Raw genomic sequence first — 15,690 nt, forward strand, 5'->3', positions numbered from 1 at the left:
TTAATGAGGTGAAATATGTGTTGCAATTTGAGAGTGTGTGATTGATTGTTTCAACAAGTATGGCTGACCAATTAAGCATATATTGTCTAAGCAACCTAGTGAATAGCACAATACATCAAACTAAGCCATTAATCCTTTTTTTAAGCTCACAATCCAAACACATCACATGGTTAGAGAATAATACTACTTGCATTCATAAGCATGGAACATCAAACAACAAGTATGGATTGTCCTCCCATCTAACAACTAAGGCAACTACACTACAACTAAGTTAAGGGTATGAAAATTAAGCTAAAGAAACTAAGGGAGAGGCACAATCCATCAAGACATGAGTATGAATTTACTCCTAAATGGTATCCACAAGGCATACAAGGAGTATTGGACTCTTAATTCAAGCAATTTTTAAATTTTAAGCAATATAGTCCTCAAAAGATCAAAATCACAGCTAGTTATGGACCAATCATAGAAAATCCCTCAAATACACAAGTCATGCTTAAAATTTTGAATTGAAAGCAAACACTGCAGTTAACACCATTACCCCCAAACTTAAATGGTACAATGTCCTCAATGTGCAAAGAGAACAAAGGAAAGAGTATATCAGTGCAACTAAGGCAAAGAATGGCCGGGACACAAATATACAAAGTGGTGGTATAACCCCCCCAAACTTGGAATTAACTGCGGTCCTGAAAAGATGGCACTTGGATAAAACTCATCAGATAACAAAAGGGATAATAATAGTGTATAGTGGACATGCAGGTGTTAATGGGATAAGAAAAGAACTAAGGAGAGAGGAATAGGGATGGTCCTGAAAAATTTTGGGCAGCCCTCTCTCTCACTGAAGTCACTGGGATGCACCTGATAAATGGAGTCAATCACAGACAGATATATCAATATAAAATCTAGACATCCAAAAATATCATACATAAAAAGAAATAATGTACAGCACATCATAATGTTTGGGCCAATAGATTGGCTGTAAAAATATCAAACCAGTAGCAATGTAATAGTAATATCACAGATATATAAAATAAAAGTAGAGAGATAGGGAGATCAGGCAAAGGAGGTAGGGCGAGCGAGCATGATCCTCGAATATCTCTGGATATATCTCGCAACGCAGTCATGACATCTGAGCAAAAAGATGCCACATCAGTGCTGAGGGAGGCCACATCGGACCAAAAAAAGACAACGGCATCCTCCAAGGTCTGTATACACTCTCCTAGGCTGGGTGTCTGTGCTGGAGCATCAGGTATGACTGGGTCAGGAGAATGATGCTCATCCTGACTAGGCTCCGGGACATGTAGTAGCGACCCCGCCTGAGAGTGATGTGGTGACTCCTGTGTTGGAGGCTGTTGCTCCAGATCTATCTCCATATGTACTGCAGTTTCTGGTGCGTCTACCAGATCGTCTACTGCTGCTGTAACTGCCATCTCTGCCTCCTCAACCTCTGCATCCTCCTCTACTGCTAGGATAGCGTCCTCCTCCAGGCTCTTGATAAGAGCATTGTAGCTCTTGTTCCAGTCCTTCTTACTGTAGTGGCAAGCCCCGGACTCGAAACACTCCTGTGGGTGGAAAGGGTAGCGTTGGTCTCACAAAATCTTTGTGATGAGATGAGCAAATGGAAGATACTTAGCCTGCTTGGGCTTTGCCTTGCTAATGTAGTCTCTATAAAGCTTCATCATGACACTCCAGTAGAGTGCTGGAATGGAGAACTACTGCCCAATGTAGAAAGCATATAGGGTTGCCAGGAAGTCAGAACGCCGCTGGATCTTATGCCCCGCCATAAATATATTTCGGTACAAAACCGAATCAAAGAACCATAGGTCGTCGGGCAGATAAGTCCTGGTGGCAAAAGTCTCGCCAGCTGCATAATGGCTAGTAAGGGCAATGGCCATGTCTGCATCAGAAGGCCTCCTCAAAACAGGATAATCAAGTCCTGGAGGATAGACATGGGGGCATCGACAAGATGTAGCCAAAGTGTCAACAGTGATGTGGATGGGATATCCATCGATAGTAGTCTGCAGCTATGGCGTATTACCCGGGGCCGGCCGGAGGTTTTGGAAGAACATCCAAACAAGCCGCGGGAACACTAGATAAGTAACTGGTGCCAGAATGGCTAGAATGTTGCGCCGCTATGTCATCGAAAGCTGCCCGGGTCAAGACTGACCGGGAGAAGAAAGATATATCAAATACTGACTCATAGGATACGGAAAGGGATCTGAACTTCCAGACAGGTCGATCTCGGACCTTGCCAGGCTGTGCCGGTGGTGGAGAAGGAGAAGATATATACTCATCCTCATTGGAATAGGATGAAGATACAGAAGCGGTAGAGGTAGAGCGGCCAGACTGAGCTTGGGTTGGCTCCACGTACTCCTGTAACTGCTCAAGCCGCTTAGCCTGCTCTGGAGCTGGATCTGGAACTAGATCCTGAGCATGTGAAGGTCCTGCCCGGTCCTCTACACGCCGTCGTACCCTCCTCAGATACTGTCGACGGGCAACTGTCTTAACCCGTGCCATGGCCTATAAAAGAATGAAACACTTGCAAAGTCAGTAACAGATAATAGAGAATTAAAGCACAACATATAGAAACATATTTGTCAAGTAAGAGAGACAGCTCAGAGTAATGGACATGAATCTATGCAAGAGATAATGCAGCCAGGTAAACAGTAACTAAGTGAAGTATGCTAAATAGTGTAAGTATGGAATGCATTTAATGTGGAAAACACAGGCATTAGGCATCAAGAAACTAACATGAACACTATAGAGGTGTGTGAAGTGTACAGATGCAAATCTGTGAAGTTCGATCGATCTTTCTCAGATCAATCTGAGAAATCTTCGATCGATCGAACTACTTCGGGAAATTTGAAAAGTCACAGATTTGTGACGTGGATGACACGGGGGTACCCAAGCAAGCTTGTGGGCCCCCTACACCTCAACAACACAATATTGATCACTTGTATAAGCACGTGACCCCCAAAATCGAATCAAAATCAAAATATATACAAAAATATATACACAAATATATACATATATATACACATACTTCAAAGATCAAATATGGCAAGAAATTAATCATGGAAGCTCGGATCTAACATGGAAAGCACGAAAACATAGAGATTGAAACTCAAAATCCAAAAATGCAACTCAAACATACCAAAACTCAATGAGAGAAGTGGTCTGAAAGAGAGAGATGAGATCTGAGATGGGAGATGAAGTTTCAAAGCTTGTGGAAGGTTGCCGGAGGCTCACCGGAGGTTAGGAAGGTGGGTTGCAGTGGTGGGAGATGATGAGGATTGAGATCGATGTGTAAATCGATCATATGACCCTAGGGTTTCTATTTTAAAAAACTGCCTCCGACATGTTCGATCGATCTAGAAATATCTTCGATCGATCAAACATAGATCGATCAAAAAAGAACTCAGATCGATCTAACCTTGCAAAACATATTTTTGGAAATTTTTTTTTTTTTTTTAATTTTAAAAATTGAAAAAAATCAAAATTCAAAATTCAAAGTATTTTTTGGATTTTTGGAAAAATAAATTAAAATAAAATAAAAATCTTTTTTGAATTTTTTTTTTAATTATTATTTATTTTTTATTTTTGAAAATATTTGAAATTAAAATATTTTTGAATTAAAATAAAAAATAAAATCTTTTTGAGGTTTTTGAAAATAAAATAAACATTAAAAATAAAAAAATGTAGTCAAAGTCAAAGTCAACAACGAAATACACATCGATCACTTTAAGATCGATCTGGAAAATGCTTCGATAAATCGAACAGGTAAAAACCTGCAGACAAGTTCGAACGATTAGACAGAGAGCTGTTTTATGCAAGGTTCAAAAAATTTCTAAGTGTTGGAACTGAAGATCGATCTGAGAAAATTTTTTATCGATCTTTGAGTACTCAGATTGATCTGAACTGAAGTTCGCTTGATACACAGAGAGGTGAAATATGTAGGTTTGATGCAGTAATGAATGTTCGATCGATCGAACATCCTTAGAGATCGATCGAACAAGTGCAAAATGCCTATTTTCATAATGGAAGTGCATGCATTCTCAATCATAGTTCCTAGCAATGTGTATAAACCCAGAATATATCTAGACAACACAAGAAATGAAAGGTAAAATAGAAATGAGGGAGGAATAGGGTTGTAAACCCTACGAAGCATTTGTTAGTCTTTAACGTCTCTAACAAGACGTTGGGCTCTTTTAGCTCGGATCAAACATCTTATTATGCATCCCCTCCTTGACGGGGTGACAAACACTTTGACCCCAGCCAACAAATAGTTGTTTAAGGAACTTGTTGGATTTGGATCAAAAGACATTGATGGTCCTTGGTCAAAACAACTCTTGGGCTTCCATGCCCTTTCAAACTTTGCTTTTGAAGTAATTTACTTTGAATCCTTTTTAGTAAGCAAACCATGGGAATGTTCAATATCAAGTAGAGACTCAACTTTATCAAATTCATTGGCATTGCATTTTTCAACAACACACACTTTTTCATGCTTGTCTATGGAATTCGGGGCTGGATTAAAGATACTCAACTTCACCTTCATAGGCCCAAATGAGATTTTCATTATCCCAGTCCTACAATTTATGTTGGCATTCGCGGTTGCCAAGAAGGGAGGGCCAAGGATAACGGGAATTTGGCTTTTGGGATTCGGAACCGGTTCCGTGTCTATGACAATGAAATCAACAGGGAAGAAGAACTTATCAATCTTAATCAAAACATCTTTTATGATACCCCGGGGCTTTTTGATGGATTGGTCGGCAAGTTGTAAAACTACCGACGTCGGTTTCAAGTCTCCTAAGCCCAATTTGACATATACTGAATAGGGAAGAAGGTTTACACTTGCTCCTAAGTCTAGAAAAGCCTGATTAATGACATGGTCACCAATGATGCAAGAAGTAGTAGGTGAACCGGAGTCCTTAAACTTTGGGAGTGTGTTATGTTGCTAAATGGAGCTCACTTGTTTAGTTAAGACCACTTTTCTTGGTGCTTGGCTTTTGTTCTTCCTCTTTTGGGTGCAAAGATCTTTCAAAAATTTGGCATAAGCCAGAATTTGCTTAATTGCATCCAAAAGCGGGAGATTGATTTTCACTTGCGTAAACACATCAATGATTTCATTAGTCTTGGTCTTTTGTTTGTCAAGAGAAATGGATCCTTTCAAGGCATCCGAAAATGGAGCTTTAGGCTCAAAAGCTTTTTCAAAATCTTTCTTTGAAGGATCTTCAACACAAGAATTTTTTAAACTATCACAAGAAATTTTCAAATCATCTTTCAAAGCTTTGTTCAAATCATTTTCCATTACTTTTTCAACAAAGGGGTCATACACAAGCAATGAAGGAGGAATAGGATATGAAACGGAACGGGTGTCAACTTTTGGTTGCACCGGTTCACTCTTTTCATTGGACATACTCACTTGGTTGTCCACAATTCTCCCACTTCTTAAGGTTGTCACCGCATTGACATGTTCGATTGTGTGACCTTCCGATGAGGAATGATTCTCCACAATACATTGTTGCTTTGGTGGCGCATTCAAAGGCATCATCCGTTTCTCTCTAGCATTCAAAGTACTAGTTATTTGCCTGACTTGGGTTTCTAGCTTAGCAATGGATTGGGAATGGGAATGAAGCAATTGAGTGTTCGCCTCTAGAGTGCCTAGAGCGGTCAACACTTTTTCCTCAAAAGCGGGACTCCTAGAATTTCTTTGAGAATATGATAATTGGTTAGGAAAATGAGAATTAGAGAATTGATTGCCATGTGATTGAAATGATGATAATCTAAAACCTTGGGAACGTTGGCCTTGCATTGGAGGTGGAACATACTTTCCTTGAAAACCACCTTGGGGAGGGTTTGAGCCTACCCCTTGGCTTTTCTAAGAGAAGTTTGGATGGTTCCTCCAACTTGAATTGTAATGAGTGCCATAGGGATTATTCCCTTGGTTGACAAATGTAGCATTGACTTGCTCATGGGGCTCACTTTGCACATGTCCATGGGGACAATTGGAAGTAGAATGTAAAACACTAGAACAAGTCATACATGATTCATTGGATGCATGATGATGAACATGATTAGGGGAGGAAGACTTTTGATTCGCCAAAGTTTGGATAATAAAAAATTAATTAAACCTTTGAGATAAGGATTTCATCTCTGCGGCTATGTCATTGGAGTTGTCAACTTCATATAAGCTAACATTCTTCCTTCCACCTAGATTTCTACCATTTTTAGAGGATAAAGATCTATACATTGAATTTTCACTCATGCTTTCATACAATTGCCACACATCATCCTTATGCTTGTCAAGATAAGAACCACTCATAGATGCATCAACCATACCCGTGTGACTATCCGGTAAACTTTTAAAGAAATATTGAACTAGTTGCCACTTAGGTATGTCATGATGTGGGCATTTCCTAAGCAAGTCATTAAACCTTTCCTATGCCTCATGAAACATTTCCCCATCCCCTTGAGAAATTCACGAATGGAAGTTTTTATGGCATTGGTCCTAGAAGCCAGATAGTACTTCTTCAAAAACTCTTGTTGTATTTCGGCCCAAGAAGTTATCAAAAAAAGGCCTAAGATTGTTGATCCAATATTTTGCCTTATCTTTAAGGGTGAAGGAAAAAGTTTAAGTCTTAAAACCTCTTCCGAAATATCCGTGTATTTCACGGTGGAACACACTTTAAGAAACTCATCCAAATGCTTATAAGGTGCTTCACTTGGAAGTCTATGATAGTTGGGAAGCATTTGAATGGTTTGCAGTTTAATCTCATAGTGATGTGCTCTAAATGGGGGCAATTGAATGCAAGTGGGTGCATTATATTCATTAGGCACATAATGGTCTCTTAAAGCAATGGGAGGATTCATAACCGGCGGTGCCACTCGGACACCTTGATTGCCTTGTATAATGGGAGGTTGTGGAGCAAACATTGGCCGAGGCATTCCCAATGAAACTTGGCCTTGTTGTTGTAGTGGAATGAATGGTCTAGGCATGCCTAATAGTACTTGAATATTTTTATGATGCACATTAGGGTGGAGAATGCCTTGTTGGTCTATGTGACCAAGGTCCTCCACATGGTTGTCATTCAATTCCTCTATTGGTGAAATGGAGTGATGAGAACTACCTCTTCCCCTAGGATTACGAACAACCGATTCAAGATGCAAATTACGAGGGACAAGAGTAGGATTTAAGGACCTATGACCATGAATACACTAGCTAAACAAATAACAAGCAAATAACAATCACTTCACCCCCACAACAAATCAATCAACAAATCTGCACATACATTGGTCCCATATTCCCATGCTTAAACAACATGCAACGAAAATTAAATTGCCTCCACGCGGGCTCACGATTTAACTAAGAATTAAAAAACTTACCACCACGCGGGCCGACGATTTAACTAGAGATTGAGTTAGAAAGATCTCACAAAGGGTCTTTAAGCAACTTCAATATATTTTTAAGTTTCAAGCCTTGCTATGCTTTGCAAATTTTTAAATTTTAGCTCCTTTTAGTTGTTGCTTAGCTTCACTTGGTTTCCTTGCTTTCAACTTCCTTTGCTCAACTTCCTTTGCTCAATCCACCTAGCCAAATATGAACAAACACAATAAGTAACAAAAGTAAAATAAAGTAAAGACACAATCAAAAGAGTACTAATTCCTATTTGTTTCCAAAACACGGCATTGCCAATTTGAACCCCCGTCAACAATGCCAAAAACTTGGCTGGCCTGTCATGGGGTATAACCAAATTTGTGCAAAATAGTGTGGCTAAGTTTTAAATTTATAAATGCCACTACTACCTCTAACTAAAAAGATAACTAGGGTGAGTAGGGATCGTCCCAAGGGATTTTTAGGCGTACTTGCAATGGAAACAATGTATAGGGTTATTAGGTCGAGTGATCAAAAGGTGGTGTGTTTGGTTGATTAGACTGTAAATTAAATTAAACAAGTTCAGTGTAAAATACGCAATTTAAATGAAATTTAGAGAAAACAAGAGAGTAAGGTCTTGGGATCTAGAGGCCACCACTAAACATCACTATTCTAGACATTCAATGTATAATTAATGAGGGGAAATACGTGTTGCAATTTGAGAGTGTGTGATTGATTGTTTCAACAAGTATGGATGGCCAATTAAGCATATATTGTCTAAGCAACCTAGTGAATAAAATAATTCATCAAACTAAGCCATTAATCCTTTCTTTAAGCTCACAATCCAAACACATTACATGGTCAGAGAATAATACTACTTGCATTTATAAGCATGGAACATCAAACAACAAGCATGGATTATCCTCCCATCTAACAACTAAGGCAACTACACTACAACTAAGTTAAGGGCATGAAAATTAAACTAAAGAAACTAAGGGAGAGGCACAATCCATCAAGACATGAGTATAAACCATTAAATAAACCATAATAGTATTCTATTAAGCATTAGGCCTTGATAATCTCTAGATCCATAGCATCAACACACATCGACATGCATCAATAACAGAAAAACTATAGATAAACACATGAACATCTATTCTAGCATACATAGACATATGGATATAATGAAATGATCAATTGGAAGTATTAAACCACACAAATCATTGAATAAACAAGATTCATATATAAAATAAGTGTCAAGATAAGGTTACAACACAAATCCCCTCAAAATACAAAGCATTAGAGTCTAGAAGGCATGCTTAGGGCTAACTCTAGTCCCAAGAAGATGTTTTGCCACTCATTGAAGTAGTCATCCAACCCTCAAGGGCTATCTCCATGGTAGGAATGACCTTCTTCTTGATGGAAACCCTAGAAGAATGGAAGAACTCCCAAGAATGTGTCTTTAGCTTCTCCAATTCTCTTTTCTTCCTCTCTAAGAATGTTTCTTTTCAAGTCTATGAGATGACATATGAGATATATGTAAAAGAGGCTCAAAATCCTTATATAGGTAGGTCAAGTGTCACACCCAATGGTCTGGATTCGTGCATTAGGGTCCTTGCAATGATTGCACCATGAGCCAACTTTTAATGAGCTGGAACTTTTTTTTTTTTGGACTTGGGGAGGTTCGATCAATCGAACTGTGCTGAGATCAATCGAACTGTGCTGAGATCCATCGAATGCTGCAGAGATCAATCCATCCTCGGCGGCACCTTTTTGAATAAAGACACATCTCTAAGATATTTTGGGAAAGAGACAAAAGTGGTAGGTGGGGTGGTAGGTATGGATAAGATCAAATATGCTTAATCGATCGAAGAATGGTTGGATCGAAGTGATGTTGAGATCGATCGAACTTGCTGATTTCCACACATTGGTTCATTCTGCTTCCACTTTGTATCCCTATTTCCATCCAGCTTGAGTTAGCTTATTTAATGCTCTTATTTGGCTTAATTAACTTATTTTTGGGATAAATGCCTGAAAAGGGCAATAACACAAAATTAGTCTAAAATGGAAAAGTAAGATAGATAACGATCCTAGAATGCTCAAGCATAAGGGGTTTAAATGCGCACTTTTCAGCGCTAATCATCTTCCACTAATTGATTTCGCATTCAATTCCAAGTTGACAACTAATGCTTAACTGTAACTTGTGATTTTTGCTATTGGCGAATTGATGTTATTAAGTACATTGATATTGATATGTGTTGTTAAAGAATCATTTAAGTTAGCTTAAGATGATCCCTTAGAACACCTTGAACATAGACGTTAAGTGAAATGATCCCTTGTATTCGTTTATATTGATCTTGCAATGATATTCAAACTTTAGGGTATACGTATATGTTTCTTCCTACGAGTAACTTGATTACTCACCCTAGTGGTTTAGGTTGTTTTACAGGTAAAGAGACTATATTCTTGGATGCTCATCATCCTTAGAGGCTTATGAGCAACTTGAAGCATTTTTGTATATTGACATGCAAGTGTTTAGCATGCCTTACTTTTGAAGTCATATTTTATATACCATGGGTGTATGGTATTTTAGAAGTTAATGTAGCTTCCTTGATATGTAATGATACTTAAGTGCTTACTTTTAACACTATAAGAATTTATGTAATGAGGCCAAGGACCAAGCATATTCACTTTTGTACTTGTATTCATTTGGTACCAAATTTTACTTTAAAAATCTATTTTTACCAACTTTGAAGGTTTGGCATATGAAATTCTTATAATTGACGTGTATGAGGCATTGAACCATTGTTTTACATTCAATTATTCATATTAAGGTTGTTGACATGTCCACATTCTCACATCTCCTTGAAAATCAGTTTTAAACCTTTGTTTTCGAACCAATTCATGATGGGATTCGAGGTTTGGGTTAAGCCTCAATGTTTTTGGCATATAGCAGGTCCTACATCACCTTCTCGAGTCATTTTGGTCATCCAAAATTCCATTTCAGACCACCGATGGCTTTTGGGAGCTTCATTGCACAGTAAAACACTCATTCCAGTAGCCATTTTCACTGTTCAGGGTCATTTTGGTCGACCGATGCCTTATTTTGGTCTACCGAAACAAGCTCCCCTCAAAAATATGTTTTCAGGAAAATTTCTGGTCATTTTGGTCGTCCGAAATACTATTTCAGTCAACCAAAATAGCCCTCATGTACCAGCCTTCCAGATTTTGTTTTAGCATTGATGTTCCAACTTCAAAGGGTCATAACTTCTTCATTTCTAATCCAAATGGGGTGATTCTTGAGCCTATACTCAAGGATTTTGAGTTAGCTTTCCAATGGTACCAATAGTATTCTCAGATTCAAATCATAGTAGGATTTATTCAAATTTTAGTAAGGTAGTGTTAGTTTTCGCTTAAACCAGGAAATGGCGTTTTTTGTGAGATTCTTGGCCAAAGTTCTTAGAACCTCTTAAAATGTTATGAAATGATTAGATTAGGTTTTATTCACCTTGTTTGACTTATTTAGAGTTAATTCTCTCTTTTTATTTCTGAATTGACCATTTTAACCTTTGATTAACGAATTTTACCCGTTTTAACTCTAGTTTCCTCTTTCGCTCTCTTTAAGTTCCATAACTTCATGGAATGTCACATTGGTGTCTTATAGATGGTTTATATCTCAAAGGAATATGGTTTTATCTTTTGCTTCCGCATTTCGGATCCTTTATCGGGTCAACTTTCGGGTCATCACTGACGCACCGGGTTGAAAAACTTGGGCCGTCACAAGTGATATCAGAGCTTCTAGATTTGAATACCTTAGGACGACAGGTTTTGGGTGCATATCATGCTTTTTTTTATCTACTTTGATATATTCACATACTTTTGATAACATATTTTGACATTATAAATGTTTATGTGTTTCTTGATAACACGCTTGGTAGTATAACATGTCTTTATACTTATATGCCTATGTGGTTAAGAGCATCTTTGTTTAACAATTATGCTTATTTGTTTAAGTTCTTAACTATTTTAAAGAGCCTTCTTTGATTGCTTTAGCATGACCGTATGTTGCATACCTTGTCTTGCTTTATGTTTCGTGCATTCATAGTATGAGTTGCATTCGGTCATAATAACTTGTGTTATTGTTGACCTCTTTCCATATGTACGTTTAGCATCATGGTTGTCACGCGTGGAGAGTCTTCACGTCAGGGCACTGAGGAGTAGGTGGCTGACACCGAGTTTATAAGGGGTCCGGGGAGGCCCAGGATTCCAGTTCGTTGCACGAATGTTAATTCGTCGCGGGCACCGACTTATGAGGAGCGAGTGGCTCAGGGAATCAATTAGGGGATCGCTGTATCCCTATAGGAATTGATACGCAGACAGGTGGCAGGGATACAGATTCCGGCACTGGCACCGGCACCAATAGTCAATTAGGCAATAGAGTACTTTATGCAACTACAGAGGGTTAACATTGATCCATTTGTGGGGAGTTCAGATCCGCTAGTCCCAGAAGCTTGGTTGGACCTTATAGTTCGCAAGTTGGATAGTATGGCAGTACCCACAAACAGGTTGAGGATTTCTTTGACAGCCTCTATGTTCATGGGAGATGCAGATATCTGGTGGAGGTCTATGACCAATGTCCACAATGTTTAGCTGATGAATTGGAATGAATTCAGAGATTTGTTCTTCAAGCGCTTCTTTCCGAGGGCTATAAGGCGAGAGATGAGGATATAGTTCACAGGTTTTTATCAAGGCACTATGAGTGTCATTGAGTATGAGACACGATTTACTTCTCTCTTTCATTATGCCAAGGACATGGTGGCGACAAATGAGGCTAGTGCAATGAAGTTTCAGGATAGGCTACATCTTGACATTAGGCCATGGGTCTCAATTCTTGATTTGAGGACTTACAAAGAAGTGGTCCAGAGGGCTATGCTAGCTGAGGCAGAGGAACGAGATCAGTCACAGATCAGGGGTTCATATAAGCAGCCTCATGGAAACAATCCATCATCTTCTGGGAGTCAATGGAAGAAGGCCAGGGTAGGGAACAATACTCACTCACAGGGGGCACCACAGCAAATTCGTTCTGCACCCATAGTTTCTGTATCTACGGGATCAACCCAGAGTGTGGTTTGTTACCATTATCAGCAGTCGGAGCACATCAAGCCTCGCTACCCACAACTTCAACCACGGGCTAGTCAGACATCAATTTCTACTAAAATAGGGCAGGGAGCTTGCGTCTATTACAAGCGACCAGGTCATCTCAAGAAGGATTGTCCAAGGTTGTTGAATAAGTCACGTAGTGGCACAGATTCACAGATGGTACCAACACAGTCTACAGTGGTTCAGTTTGGTTTCAAAGTTCCTCAAGCACCACAACCAGTGGTGCCAATTAGCAGTTATCCAGCCAGGGGTTCTACACTTACTGCTTTTACACATCAGTCAGGCTTTCATGGCAGTTTACAGCAGGGCTCAGGAACTTAGGGACGAGCCTACGCTCTTCCACAGGTGGATACTTTCGCAGGCACCTCTTCAGTTCGAGGTATCTTTCCAGTTTTTAGTTCTTGGGCACGAGTTCTTGTTAACATGGGTGCATCACATTCTTTCATTTCTACATTATTTGCACATTCATTGGGTCTGGAGGTTACATTTCGGGATAGTCTTCTCTGTGTTGACACACCAGTTGGGGTCCAGTGTCTTTAGATTGTGTTTGTCGGGGTTGTGCTATTAAGATAGTTGGGAGGACCTTAGAGTTGGATTTCGTTGTTCTCGACATGACGAGTTTTGACGTCATTCTTGGGATGGATTAGTTGTCATTCTTTCGGGTTACGATCGATTGCTTCCGCGGGAGGGTGTCCGTTTACACTCTTAAGGGAGATTGTTTCCATTTTGTGGGAGATCGGAGTGATTCCCACCCGGCGATGGTTTTCAGCATTGGTGACTTGAGTCGCCACAGATCCTACTTAGCTAGTTTGCTAGTTGATGAGGATAGCAATTTGGGCCGTGTTCTTCTGGCAGTTGTTGAGGATTTTGTTGATGTCTTTCCATAAGAACTGACAGAGTTACCTCCTTTAAGGGAAGTTATTTTTGTTATTGATGTCATTCCCGATACAACACCCATCTCTATGGCACCGTACCATATGGCACCGGTAGAGCTTGATGAGCTGAAAGGTCAGTTGGATGATTTGAAAGCTAAGGGCATTATTCATCCTAGTGCTTCACCGTAGGGAGCACCAGTTCTTTTTGTGAAGAAGAAGGATGGGTCTTTGAGACTTTGCATCAATTATCGTAAGTTGAATCATACTATAATCAAGAATAGGTATCCTTTACCTAGGATTGATGACTTGTTTGATCAATTGAAGGGAGCGACATGCTTTTCAAAGATTGATTTGAGATCGGGTTACTATCAGTTGAGGGTTAAGGATAAGTATATATCTAAGACCACTTTTCACACACGGTATGGCCATTACGAGTTTCTGGTGATTCCATTTGGTTTGACCAATGCTCCAGCAGCTTTCATAGATTTGATGAACCATGTATTCAGTGACTATCTTGACAGATTTGTGGTGGTGTTTGTTGATGACATTCTCATATACTCATCTTCAGTAGAGGAGCATGAGTATTATTTGAGGACAGTGTTGTAGATCCTTAGGGATAATCAATTGTATGCCAAGTTTAAGAAATGCGAATTTTGGCTACCAGAGATGAAGTTCCTTGGACATATTGTGTCGGGGGTAGTGTTGTAGTGGATCCATCAAAGATAGAGTCTATGATGGATTGGGAACATCCGAAGACAGTGTTTGAGATTTAGAGCTTTCTTGGCCTAGCCGGCTACTGTAGGAGATTTGTTCGGGATTTCTCTCATCTAGTGGCACCTATGACTCGACTTACTCGCAAAGGAGTCAAGTTCATATGGAATGACGCTTGTAATTCTACTTTTCAGGAGTTGAAGGTTAGGTTGACTTCAGCTCTAGTTTTGATCATACCAGAACGTGGTTTGGGTTACATGGTCTATTACGATGTTCACGGGAAGGATTGGGGTGTGTCCTGATGTAGACAGAGCGAGTGGTTGCTTATAGGTCTCGATAGTTGAAAACTCACGAGTTGAACTATCCAATACATGATTTGGAATTGGCAGCAGTTATCTTTACCCTGAAAGGGTGGAGGTATTATTTGTAAGGGGAGAAGTTTGACATTTTCTTCGATCACAAGAGTCTCAAATATCTCTTCTCTCAGAAGGATTTGAATTCGAGACAGCGTAGATGGGTCGAGTTCATGGAGGACTATGACTTTGAGTTGCAGTATCATCCGATAAAGGCCAATGTGGTGGCTGATGCATTGAGTAGGAAGTCATGGAGTACTATTGCTAGCATTTCTGTCCACAGATGGAAGATACTAGAAAAGCTTGCTGATCTTGGTTTACAGTTGTATGAGGATGTTTCATCGGCTATCTTGTTTAGCTTTATGGCTCAACCAACTCTGGTTGGTAGAGTTATTGAGGCACAGCAGGAGGATGGGGAGATGAAGTCCATCTACAATCGGATTTCAGGCGGCGAAAATATAGAGGGTTGGACCTTGCATTTAGACAGTGGTCTCAGGTACAAAGGGAAGATGTTTATTCCTTTGTCTTGTCGTGACGTTGTTCTTTGGGATTTTCACCATTCTCGACTTGCAGTTTATCCTGGTGGTACGAAGATGTATCATAATTTGCGGAGACAGTTTTGGTGGAAAGGCATGAAACGGGATGTTTCTCAGTTCGTGGCTAAATGCCTTACTTGTCAGCAAGTGAAGGCATAGCATCAGAGACTGGCAGGTTTGTTGCAACCACTATCAATGGTAGAGTGGAAGTGGGAACACATCACTATGGATTTTGTGACGAGACTTCCGAGATTCAAGGCAGGGAATGATGTCATTTGGGTCATTGTTGACAGATTGACTAAGACGGCTCACTTTTTGCCTATAATAGTGACAGATGACGTAGAGAGACTTAGTGGGTTGTATGTGAGGCAGATTTTTAGGCTTCACGGGGTTTCGGTATCCATTATTTTGGATAGGGATCCCAGATTCACGTCTCACTTTTGGCAGAGTTTTCAAGAGACTCTTGATACGGGGCTTCATTTCAGTACGGCGTTCCATCCTCAGACTGATGGTCAGACAGAGCGTACCATTTAGATATTGAAGGATATGCTATGGGCTTCCATCTTAGATTTTGGGGGTAGTTGGGAAGACTACTTACCTTTGGTAGAGTTTGCCTACAACAACAGTTACTAGACTAGTATTAGCATGGCACCTTTTAAGGCGTTGTATGACAGACCTTGCAGATC

Source organism: Cornus florida, unplaced genomic scaffold (assembly GCF_030987335.1).
Source record: "Cornus florida cultivar Cherokee Brave unplaced genomic scaffold, ASM3098733v1 CherokeeBrave_3.0.0_Hap2_Chr03, whole genome shotgun sequence".
NCBI classification, from domain to species: Eukaryota; Viridiplantae; Streptophyta; class Magnoliopsida; order Cornales; family Cornaceae; genus Cornus; species Cornus florida.